The sequence below is a fragment of the Carettochelys insculpta genome, chromosome 6 (genome assembly GCF_033958435.1).
Source record: "Carettochelys insculpta isolate YL-2023 chromosome 6, ASM3395843v1, whole genome shotgun sequence".
Classification (NCBI taxonomy): domain Eukaryota; kingdom Metazoa; phylum Chordata; order Testudines; family Carettochelyidae; genus Carettochelys; species Carettochelys insculpta.
This window is the reverse complement of record NC_134142.1, coordinates 9814176-9826766: the sequence shown is the minus strand read 5'-3', so window position 1 is coordinate 9826766 and position 12591 is coordinate 9814176. Positions and strand designations below refer to the sequence as shown.

Below are 12591 nucleotides of genomic sequence, written 5' to 3'. Positions count from 1 at the left end.
TCGACACTGTAGAGGCCAAATCCCTCCTATCTCAGCACAGGTTCCTATCCCTTGTTTTGCTTATAGGCACCATTCAGTGCAGTCCGCAGATTCCAGCCAGACTCTGCCTCCAACTCTTGGGACATATGGCTGCGGGCATGGCAATGGTACCATATGCCAGACTCCACATGGGATGCCTCCAGTTATGGGGCACATCGGTTTGCAGATCAGAGACAGGCTGCACGAACGCCTGTCACTACCCACCATGATCAGAAACTCCTTAGAGTGACAGACAGACCTGGCCAAGGTGTACAACGGGCTCTTTGGTATCATTATCATCACTCCTTACCAGCAACTTGTCACTCGTAGGGTGGGGTGCCCTAAATGGCCTCACAACACAAGGCAAATGGTCACCTGTGGAAATAACCTTCCACATCAATCTCCTTGAGTTTAGAGTGGTCGGGAATGCCTGTGCCCATTTCCCTCTGCCGAGTCCAGGGTCACATGCAAAGACCCTCAGAGACAACACCGTCTGTGTGTACTACATCAGCTGACAGGGAGGAGTCTGGTTGTGCCTGGTGCAGAGAGTCAATGAGATAATGGAACTGGTGCATCTCCCATCACATCACAAAAGCTCATCACCTAATAAATTATTTTGTTAGTCTTCAGAGTGCTATGCGACTGCTAGTCTGTGTCGTGAAGATATGGACTAACACAGGTACCTCTCTGTGAACGTGACTTTGTCTGTGACTGGGCAGGCTGATAGCAGACAGTCTCGGCCGCAAATTCCCACACACACATAAGTGAGAGATACACTAGTCAGTATTCCATGACTTATTCACTCGATGAAGAACACTGTCTGTGGATCTGGTAGCCACTTACCAGAACAAGAAATGTCCATGCTACTGCTCTAGGGCAGGGATGGGACACCATTCTCTGGGTGATGCTCTTCTCCTCCCCGGGGGTCAAAGACTTTTATGGCTTTCCTCCCTTTCCTTTACTGCTGGAGATCCTCCTAAAAATAAAAGGAATAGAACTCACATCATCCTGACTGCTCCTACTTGGACGAGACCGACCTGATACCTTTATCTATTGGGTGCTCACCATTCCACACCTGCTCTCACATGACAGAAGGTGTATTGTGCATCCCATTTTGGGGATTCTCCACCTAAAAGCATAGCTTCTGATTGGCTCCAACACCTAGAAAGCCCATGGTTCTATTACACTGTAGAAAGTCCTCTCCGTGACATACTGACCTACAGAAATGGTCCAGTGCATGTCCCTACAAATTTCCCCAACATTTGCAAATCTTCTACACATCCTAGACTATGCTCTGGCTCATATCCCCAAGTTCTTTTAGGGTCCATCCTGCACTTATAATAGCCTTTCAGCAACCTGTAGAGAATAGTCGGTGCTTTTTTACTCAATTATTAAAAGTTCCTCTTTGCTCAACCTCGACTTCCTGCTCCCATGTGGGAACCTAAACCTTGTGCTGAAAGGGCTGACTAGACCTCTCTTTGAACCAAAGGCACTTTCAACAGCCCTTTGGTACCTGCTGAACCTGTTGTTGATGTGTTCCTTGCTGCTGTCTAGGTTCCTGGTGCAAAGCTTCATAAGCCGCAAGAACAAGGGTAGGTGGGGGTCTCACTAGGGCATTTCTACATCCCCCATTTGAATCTTCTGGTCTGGAAGGAAAGTCTCTGTGTGCAGCTTTCTATACAGTCCAGTGTTCCTAAAAATGTGTGCATAATGCAACTTCCCTGAGCACCTTACACGGATGGCAGAGAAACGGGCCCATTGACCTGTGCTCGCAAGACCATGGAGAAGTAACCCTCGCAGTTGATGTGTTCCATTGCAAGAAGGTCTGGAGCCATAACTGAAGTGCGTGTTCCATCTATTGCCCTGCTGGAGTTAGGGAATCCCATTGCCTCAACACCATAGAGTATTTCCTGCACATTGCTGAGAGTTACAGTCCTTTATGGTAAGAGGTGATTAATGGCGCTACATATTGGCATCATCACGACCCACACAGTAGACTTCCCAACTGCAAATGGGTTTGTGACCAAGAAGTAGCAAACTGCAGTTGTCAGTTCCCACACAATGATTCCCCACTTGCTTTTCATGGTGCTTTTCTCATTCTTCTTCAAGGGCCCCCATAGGAGCTCCACTTTAAAGTGCATCAGCCCCTGTGCCCACCAGCCGAAGATTTGTAGGTAGCAGTGTCCCTCCTCTACACCATGGTTGCCTGTGCATGCAGGGCACAGGCATGAGACACCTGTAGCACTTACTGTGTGTGTGCGGGCAGCCAGCTCCTCAGCTCCGATTGCTGCTGGTGCTGGCTGCAATTACAGTCCCTCCCTCAGTTCTTGATTCTGCAAGGTTCTCATTTCACCTCAGAGAACAGCAAGAAAATCTTCATCCAAGCCAGAACAATTACAACTGTGGCAACAGCAGTGGGTGCCACCAGCCAGGCTGCCCACCTGGCCATACTGGGATCTAGGGGCAGTTTTTCATCACCAGCCATTTCCCCAGCCATTACCTCAACTTCTACTGAAGAACAGACCCCGACTCCCTAGTATTCAGTCACTGGACAGGTCGGAGATTTCAGAGGTCAAGGACTATGGGATTTATGCTAGGGGAGATGATCGAGCACATTCCTCACTCCCATCACAATTCTCTCCCTCATCGTCCTCCAGAGGCTCGACTATCCCACTACCCACCTCCCTCTTGGGTGATGACCCCAACACGTTTCAAGACCTCTCCTGGAGGGTCTCAGAAAGGCTGGAGATATCCCTCTCAGCCCCGTTGTGTTACTAATCACAAGCTGGCTAATATCTTACACTCGTCCACCCAGAACAGAGTGGTGATACCAATTAATGAAGCCTTCTTGGATCCAGTCAGGCTTCTGTGGAGCACTCCAGCCTCCATTCCTCCCACCTCAAGGAGGCTTGATTGAAAGCATTAGGTGGCCTCAAAGGGTGACAAATTCCTTTTCTCTCACCTACCCTCTAACTCACCGAGAAATCAGAGGGCTAGACAGCAGAACGCCAGATTCACCCTGAGAAACAAAGGGTGGAAAAGGCTGCATGCCATGGGGAAAAATCTGTACTCACCAGCCACCCTACAATTTCACATTACCAGTTATGTGGCATTTCATGCAAATATGCACACCACGTCTTTGACCAACTTCACACCTTCATTGGGACAATTCCAGACAACAAAAGAGGCCAGTACAAAGCCCTCATGGGAGAGGGCTCCCTCATTTCAAGGACAGCTGTACAATCAGCTCTGGATGCAGCAGAAACTGCTGCTAGGTCCCTGGTTTCAGCAGTGGTCATGAGGTGGGTGTCGTGGCTCAAATTGCCTGGCTTTCCCTGGGATGTCCAACTCGTCGAGGATCTTCCCTTTGAAATGTCTCAGCTCTTCACAGAAAACACTAATGAGACACTTCACTCCCTCAAAGCTTCATGGGTCACCTTATGTATCCTGGGCATCCAAACAGTCACTGCCAAATGAAAACAAAACAGTGTAGTTACAAGTGCAAAGCATCGCCATTCAGTAACAGACGCTATGGTAACAGATGACATCAGAAACAACCAAGGAGGAGACAAGCCATGGATCGGTCTCTGACCCAGCAGGCACTGGCCTGTCAGTCATTTTGAAGATTTGGCTGACAGTCAGACCGCCCCATAGCTTGTGGGCTCTGGGCCAAGCCCCACACCACCTTTGGCTCAAGGCTAGCAGCATTCTACCCTGCATGGCGAGCCATCACCACCGACAAGTGGATCTTGGAGGTAGCACACCCCGGTTACATTGTCCCATTCATCTGCAAACCTCAACCCACATCCCCGTCCCTTTTCAGGGATCCCTGTCATGAGTCTGATCTTGTGCAAGAGGTGCAACATCTTGTACAGCAGGGGGCAATAGAAGAGGTACCCATCAAGCACAGGGGAAGGGACTTCTACTCATGCTAGTTCCTCACACAGAAGAAAACAAGGGGTTGGAGACCCATATTAGTTCTCTGAACTGGTATGTGCTCTGTCAAAAATTCAAGATGGTAACATTGGCCACGATTATCCCCACCCTACAGAAAGGGGATTGACTGTCCACTGTTGACCTCCAGGATGCTTATTTTCATGTCACCATTCACCCATCGCACAGACCATTCCTCAGTCTCATGATAGTGAAACAACACTTCCAAGACAGGGTGCTACCTGTCGGCCTATGCACCGCACCAAAGGTTTTCTCAAAGGTTCTAGCAGTGGTCACTGCACATCCAAGAACCAAGGGTGTGAACCATCTTTCCCTACTTCAACTACGGTCTGATAAGCGGCCGCTCTTTAGCTCAGAATCAACAGGCAACAGCTCTGACCAGAACACTGTTCTCTGATGTGGGTCCATGTATAAACCTGCCGAAGTGCACTCTGACACCAACTCGCACACTCAAGTTCATAGGGACACTTTTGGATCGCCAGACAACCACAGCCTCGCTGCCTCTGTACAGACTATAGGCAATGCAAGACCTTGTCATCATGCCGCAGGTCAGTCCCAGCATAACTGCCAGATAGTGTCTATGTCTCCTTGGCCACATGGCAGCAGCCATCTCTGTTGTACCCCATGCGTGCATCTGGATGAGACCAATGCAGGCCTGGTTCAGAGCAGTGTTCAGGCCCCATGTCCTTCCACTGAACAAAACACTGAGCATCCCAGCTACAGTCAGAAACTCTCTCAGTTGGTGGACGCAGCCACAGAATATATGCAAAGGGGTTCCCTTCCGGAGACCCTCTCCCACTATCACGATTATGACAGATGCTTCCCTACTAGGCTGGCGTGCCCACCTCAGGGGCCAGGTGGTTCAGGGCACATGGTCAACAGACGAGTGGCTCAAGCACATCAACCTCCTAGAGCCCAGAGCAGTATGGTGTGCCTGCATGCATTTCTCCTTGCAGATCACCAACAGCACAGTCTGCATAATGATGGACAATACAGCAACAATGCACTACATGAACAAACAGGGTGGAGTATTCTCGAGACAACTCTGCCGAGAAGAAGTACAACTGTGGGAGTGGTGTATCCCTTGACAAATCCACCTGCTGGCAGCCTACATAACAGCCAGTGAGAATCTACTTGCGGAAAGACCTCAGCCACAATTTCCCTCTCGATCATGAGCGGGAAATCAACAGATCCACAATCTCCCACATCTTCCACAAATGGGGCTTGCCAACTGTGGATCTGTTTGCTACAGCTGCCAACAAATGCTGCCTCCACACTTGCTCCAGACATGGACTAGGCTGCAATACACTGGGAGATGCGTTCAACATTGCATGGAATGCACCTTTAGCATATGCATTCCTGCTGATTCCTCTCATTTAGAAGGTTGTGGTCCAGATAAAGATGGTTGGGGCTTGGGTCATACAACTAGCACACAGATAGCCCAGACAGACCTGGTCCTCTGAACTTCTACCTCTGTCCAGATGTCCCCCATATTGTCTTCTTTCTGCCTCATTGCGCTAAACCCAAAAGAACGGGTCCATTTGCCACTCGGCTATCAACTGCCTTCACCTCCATGCATGGGTCCTAGTTGGCTGATAGGTGCAGAGCTGCATTGTCCACCTCAGGTCCAAATGACCCTCGAAAGCTGTAGGTGATCTGCAACAAGAAAGATTTACTCACACTGACACTGCATCAGTCTAACTTTATCACAAAAATGCTACGCCTCTCATTAAGATGGTTTTACTTTGTCGGTGCGCTGCCTTTGATTGGAGCTATTCATAGTGCTCAGAATCAAACAAGGACCTTTAAGCCGCGTCTACACATGCACGCTACTTCGAAGTAGCAGCACCAGCTTCGAAATAGCGCCCGTCACGGCTACATGTGTTGGGTGCTATTTCGAAGCTAACATCAACGTTAGGCGGCGAGACGTCGAAGCAGCTAACCCCATGAGGGGATGGGAATAGTGCCCTACTTCGACATTCAACGTCGAAGTAGGGAACGTGTAGTCGTTGCGCGTCCCGCAACATCGAAATTGCGGGGTCCTCCATGGCGGCCATCAGCTGAGGGGTTGAGAGACGCTCTCTCCAGCCCCTGAGCTCAATGGTGGCCGCGTGGAGCGGCCCCTTAAAGCTCCCCGCCCCCTCCCTTCCTGTGCAGGAAGCTGAGAGAACGTGCAGGCGGCAGCCCAGACACGCGGCCAGCCTGCACGTCCCTCAGCCAGCTAGAGACACCCACCCAGCTGCGATGGCCACCCGGCAGCCCCCCCCAGCGCCCCCAGGGGACCCCCCCCAAGGGCAGCCAGGGCTCCCAGCCCAGGAGCCAGGCGGCGAAGCGGCAGCGGGGCCCCTCCTGGACGGAGGCCGAGCTTCGGGACCTGCTGGGGCTCTGGAGTGAGGAGGAGGTGCTCCAGGTAATGGGGAGCAAGAGGCGGAATGCAGATGTGTTCGCTCGGCTGGCCGAGGGCCTGGCCGCCCGGGGTCACCCTGCCCGCACTCCGGATCATGTCCAGAGTAAAGTGAAGGAGCTGCGGCAGGGTTACGCCCGGGCCCGGGATGCGGTCGGCCGATCTGGGGCCGCCCTCGTCACTTGCCCCTTTTACAGGGAGCTCAGGGACATCCTGGGCCCCCGGCACACCTCCCCCCCTCCGGCCACTCTTGACATCTCGGCTGAGGAGCCCCAGCAGGCCCCGGAGGTGGAGTCCGCCCCAGAGGCAAGCCCCGCACCCCGGGGGCCCCCCCAGGAGCCCACCCCCGGGACACCGGAGCAGGAGGAGGAGAAGGAGGGGGACTCCTCCTCCAGCAACATTGGGCTCCAAATAATGATGCCATCCTGGAGCTCCAGCCGGGCATCCGCCCCCCGGGTTTCCCCCGAGCGTGGGAGTGGACCATCAGGTATGTACCCCCCCCGGTGCACACCCCAGGGGTTGAGGGGCAGGGGTAATAGATATGACCAGGGCCCTCCACATGCCCAGATGACCATGGCCCCAAGGACAGCAGTGGCATGTCCCTCAGAAGAGTCCATCAACCCCTGCCCCCCCCCCAGCACGACAGTGCCATGCCCCATCCCCGGGGCTGGGGGGAGCGGAACCTCTAGGGTCCCCCGGGGGGAGGGGGTGGGACACCCCGCAGCAGCAGCAGCAGCAGCAGCAGCAGCATGTGATGGAGTGGGGGGAGTGCAAATGCGAGACTCAGGCTAGATATGAGAAACAAGCTGAATAGCTCCCAGTGGCTAAGGATGATCCTGGGGCTACAACTGGCAGGTTACACATCTGCCCTGAGCAAAGAGGAGGGAGGAGCCGAGCTGGGTTTGAATCAGGGGCAGCAGTTAGAGGCTAGGGGAAGGGAGAGCTAGAAGGCAGCCAGCCTGAGGAGGGGGAAAGCTACACCCCAGAGGGGCACCCCTTGGGGTCTTCTCCCCAGGACAGGTTGGAAGGACCGTCTCTGACTGCTGTACTGTCGCTTCTGGGAGAAACTGGGCACCTGTTGCCTAATAAACCTCTCCTGTCATACCTGCTGAGTGAGAGTCACTCCTGCCAGCGGACAGGGTGCAGTGCAGGGGGACCCCTGAACCCCATCACAGCAGCATCTCCCAGGGACGGGGTGGGGAACCTGCAGCAGAGGGGTGGGGGGACAAGGGCCACGGCTCGGGGCCCACACTAATGGCTGTCTCCACTCTTCTTCCCCCACTCCTGTGTTCCACAGCTGCACTATCGGAAGGACCGGAGAGCGCCAGCAAGGCGTCAGTGGTCCCGAAAAGCCCTCCGGGGCCATCATTCCAGGCCAGCCCCTTGGCAGAGGACCAACCGGCCCCACGGTGGGCAAGATGGCGGACCCAGCACCAGCAGCCACCGGCGACGGACCCCCAGCTGCTGGCCCTCCACCGCCGGCAGGTGGAGGTTGCTGAGCAGCGGCTGTGGGTGGAGCAATGCCGCCTCCACTTTCAGGAGCGGGCGCTGGCCTGGCGCCAGGAGGCATGGGGGGCCTACATGCAGACTTTCAACCGCATTGCGGACTACCTGGCCCCCCATGCCACGCTGGCCGCTGCTGCGCCCACCCTGCCTGCTCCACCTGCTGCTCCACCCGCTGCGCCACCCGCTGCTCCAGCTGCCGCGCCGTCTGCCGTCGCACTGCCACCCGCCACCGAGGGCCATTCTGCCGAGGGGGATCTGGGGCCAGCTGACACTCGCTGGCTGTATCTCCCGGTCCGCCTGGCCCCCAGCCAGCCCCGGCCAGGGCTGCGGCCAAGGCGGGGATCCCGGCCGCCCACCCCCAGCGCTGGACTGTAGGGGCGTGGGGCCCAGGAAGTGGGCCCCCCCTTTGTATATATTCCCCCCACTTTTAAGTTATTTTTTGCTGAAAATAGTTTGTATTTGTGACCTCCGTTTTCCAATGCTGATCCTTACCCCCCCCATGTAAATAGTTCTCCCCTTCCTTGTCTTCCCCTTTCATGTTATCCCTGTTTTTATAATATATACATATATAAGTTAGAATTTCCGTTATAATAAGAGTTCAAAAGATGTTTGATTTGATAAACAACTGTCTGCCTTTATTTTTACAAGAAAAGTGGGGGCGGGTGTGCTCTTGGGTGCTCTGTGGTGTGGGCGTAGGGGCAGGAAGTGTTGTGGAGGATGGGGGGGCACTGGGGGGCCTGCCAGTATTCACCCTGCGGCCTCATCAAACTGGGCCCGCAGGGCCTCCCGGACCCGGATCCCTTCGGGGTCGACCTGGCGACTGGGGGCAGCGGGTGGCTGCACATCGGCCCTGCCGGCCTCCACAGCCCAGCCGTGAAAGAAGGCCTCCCCCTTGCTCTCCACCAGGTTGTGTAGGGCGCTGCACGCACCCACAGTCTGGGGGATGTTGGTGGGGCCCGCATCCAGGTGGGTGAGGAGACACCTCCAGCACCCTTTGAGGCGGCCAAATGAGCGCTCCACCACCTGGTGCGCATGGTTCAGGTGCTGGTTGAAGCGCTCCTGGCTGGCAGACAGATGGCCCGTGTACGGGTGCATGACCCAGGGCCAGAGGGGGTATGCCGCGTCTGCGATGACGCAGAGGGGCATGGTGGTGTCCCCCACAGGAATCTCCCGCTGGGGAACGTAGGTCCCCACCTCCAGCCGGCGACACAGGCCCGAGTTCCAGAATACCCAGGCGTCGTGGGTGCTGCCAGGCCAGCCCACATAAATGTCCAGGAAACGGCCCCGGCTGTCCACCAAGGCCTGGAGGACCACTGAGTGGTAGCCCTTCCTGTTTATGTAGCATGCTCCACTGTGCTCCGGGGTGCGGATGGGGATGTGAATCTCACCCAGAGCCCCGAAGCAATTGGGGAAGCCCAGGGTGGCAAAGCCCGCGATGGCGGCATCCGGGTCACCAAGCCTCACGAGCCTGTGGAGGAGCATGGCGTTGATGGCGCGGACGACCTGCAGGGGAAGCACATGGGAGAGCACCAATGAGGGGTGAGCAGGGTGTGTGTGGCCGTCCCCTGCCAGGGCCCCCCTCCCCTCCCCTGCCCTCCCAGAGCTGCCTCCCCCTCCCCTCGTGGGTCCTCTTACCTCCATGAGGACAGCCCCGACGGTGGCCTTGCCGACGCCAAACCGCTGGCCCACGGATCGGTAGCTGTCTGGAGTGGCCAGCTTCCAGACAGCGATGCCGACCCGTTTCTCCACACTGAGGGCACGCCGCATGGCGGTGTCCTGGTGCCTGAGCGCGGGGGTGAGCCACTGGCATAGCTCCAGAAATGTCTGCCGGCTCATGCGAAAGTTCCTGAGCCAGCGATCATCGTCCCACTCTCCGAGCACCAGCCGCTCCCGCCAGTCGGTGCTCGTAGGGTAGCTCCACAGCTGGTGGCGTATGAGGTGGGGGGGGCGGGGTGCTGCAGGGTTGGGGGTTGCGTCCTCCTCCCCTGCGGGCAGCTCCTCCTCTGTGGCAAGGATGTGATCAGCTGCCTCCTGCATGGCATTGAGCAGGGCGAGCACTGCTCCTGCAGGGGCGGCTGGGTGGACCTCTGGCTGCTGCTGCTGCTGCTGCTGCTGCTGCTGGGGGTCCATCATGACTGCGTTGCTCGAGGTGTGCGTGCCTATGGCTCTGCAGACCGCGTGCTGTGCAGGCTGCGTGTGTCTGGGAGGGGCCCTTTAAGGGAGCGGCTAGCTGTTGCCCCAGAAGCGCTAGTCCGCCCTGTGACGCTGTCTGCAGCTGTGCCTGGCACCCTTATTTCGATGTGTGCTACTTTGGCGTGTAGACGTTCCCTCACAGCACCTATTTCGATGTGGTGCTGCGCAACGTCGACGTTGAAAGCCCTGGAGGACGTGTAGACGTTACTCAGCGAAGTAGCCTATTTCGATGTAGCGTGCACGTGTAGACGTAGCTTTAATGTTACTCTCTGACTTGCACTTCTGGGCCGTGTTTAACCATCCCATTATTAAACATTCATTTATATTCACTTTAATAGTAACTATTTTTTAAACCCATGATTAATTGTGTTTTAAGAGCTAGAGAGTAATCTTTATGGTGATAGATTATCTTACATGCAGCTGTCTCTGAAGCTTCTTTGTTACTGTGCTTCCTCTACAATGCTTTATATGATCACGTTATTGTTTCTGATAAAATTGCTGAGCCTTCAAAAATCTGTGATAAAATAAAACCAGAATAATCATAAGGATATGAGAGTCTGCTGTCATCCGTAGAGTGGTTGATGTCAGCTAACACTTATGACTCACTTACATACGAGGTATCATAATTTGTTCACACTGACAGTAGGATATAACAATGATAACTGGGTGGTTTCCCAAGGCAAATGTTGACTATTGAAGATCTGCTAAAGTTATTCAGGTGTAAGTACTTGTAGAACTGAGGCCGAACGTCTGAACAAAACCGTGGAGTTTCACCTGAAGAAAGACCAGAAGAGCACAGCCAACTGTATGTTATTGCACATCTGATTTTTTTAATCTTTGTCTTAAAGGCCCAGTTCTTGGACTCATGTGACTGTGTGAAAATCTCAGCTTTTATTCCAAATGAAAAGTAATGTTTTAGCTGTCACAGTAGAGCTCAGAGCAGTAAAACGTGAGCCTACGGCAGGGGGTCTGCAACTGAAATTGTGAGGAGAGCCATTTTTTCAAATGTAGTTACAAAAACAACACTCCAAGAGCTGCCAGGCATGCGAATATGAGACAGTCCTTAACAAACAGGCAAACTGTTCTTTTTGTCACCCCTGTTTTAAGAACAGTGCACACACAATGATTTGTACCAGTTAGAAAGCGGTTACCCCCAGCTCCAGGCTTTACCTACCTCAGCCCCCAAAATCCACCTACCTATCCCCAAACTTTACCCATCTCACCCCCCACTCCCAGGTTTAACCCCTCTCAGCCCCTAACCCATCTCCTCAACTCCAGATTTAACCCTCTCAGTCCCAAAACCGCCCCCCCCAGTCCCACGTTTAACCTGTCTCAGAGCAGAGCTCCATGCACTGCGGTTGATCCTTCATGGCCACTGCTTCCCCTGCCTCCTCCTTCTCGGTGCAGCTCTGGCAGGCTCAGCTGCCCCTCCCCCCAGCTCTCCCACAGGCTTCCCCCACATGCACAGTGGGCAGCTTCCTGCTCTGTCTTCTTTCTCCTCTGGTGCCCCTTGCCTTGCTCCCCGCCATGGCTGACTGCACAGCCACTCCAGAGTCTGCCGCTGCTTAAACAATTCAGTTTAGCTGCATTTATTTATTTATTTTGCTTAAGCCGCGGCAGCACTCAGAGCTGCAAGTGGCTCCTTAAAGAGCCACGTGTGGCTCTGGAGCTGCAGGTTGCCAACCTCTGGTCTAAGGGCCCAAAAGCACACAAAGAAAATACCTCCTCCAAATTTGTTATTTTTTAAATCTTCTGATCTTCTGGAACCTATCTGATCATTTTCAGACACTTGAGGTTAGCGAAGCTGATAGAGTGCTGTTCAAACCAGCACCTGTTAGTAGGAAGTTTGTCGTTCTGGGATGTGGTTTTTCACACCCTTGAGGGACAGATGTTTTAAGGGCAAAAGTATCAGTGTAGACAGAATCCAAGGCTGGGTCTACATGTGCTCCTTCCTTTCGAAAGGGGCATGTTAATGAGCAGGTTCAAAAGATGCTAATGAGGCGCTGCAAAGATCACCAGATAGGAAGAAGGGCTTTCGAAAACTGGGGGGTTCCTTTCAGAAGGTCTCGTCTCCATGGGCGGCGCGCGATTCGAAAAGCCACACTTTGGAATCACTGTGGCCGCCATTATGCTAATGAGGCGCTGCATATTCATTGCAGCACCTCATTAGCATCTTTTGAACCCGCTCATTAACATGCCCCTTTCGAAAGGAAGGGGCACGTGTAGACACTGGGCAAATGTTTGCAGGATCAATACTTTCAATAAAGTTGGTGCAACATTTTCTGTCAAAGTGGTTTTCAGCTGCCAAAAACAAACACAAATTTTAATCCACTGATTTTTGGTTTTTCAACAAAGATGAGAAAAATTCTGATGTGTGGAAATTTTTTACATTTTCATCTATATGTTTAATGGAAACAATAATTTTCTAATTTTGGTCTCATTTGAACTGGCTGCCTTATGCTTGGCTTGTCTTCGAATCAATGACATAGTGAGACTGATTTTATTTTTAAAATACA

At 53.6% G+C, this 12591-nt stretch overlaps 1 long non-coding RNA gene across 3 annotated transcripts in view; it reads right to left on the bottom strand.

Moving 5' to 3' along the window:
* The window catches only part of LOC142015107 (uncharacterized), a 67264-nt gene that overhangs the window by 17690 nt on the left and 36983 nt on the right, over nucleotides 1-12591 (bottom strand). Inside the window, exons 3-5 of one of the 3 annotated variants that reach the window (XR_012646100.1) lie at nucleotides 10490-10589; nucleotides 5424-5628; nucleotides 3244-3484 (exon numbers count right to left, since the gene is read on the bottom strand). This is a non-coding gene — a long non-coding RNA (uncharacterized LOC142015107). Of the gene's footprint in view, nucleotides 1-861; nucleotides 995-3243; nucleotides 3485-5423; nucleotides 5629-10489; nucleotides 10590-12591 lie in introns of those variants that run through there. The other 2 variants (XR_012646101.1, XR_012646102.1) reach the window with 2 other exon arrangements.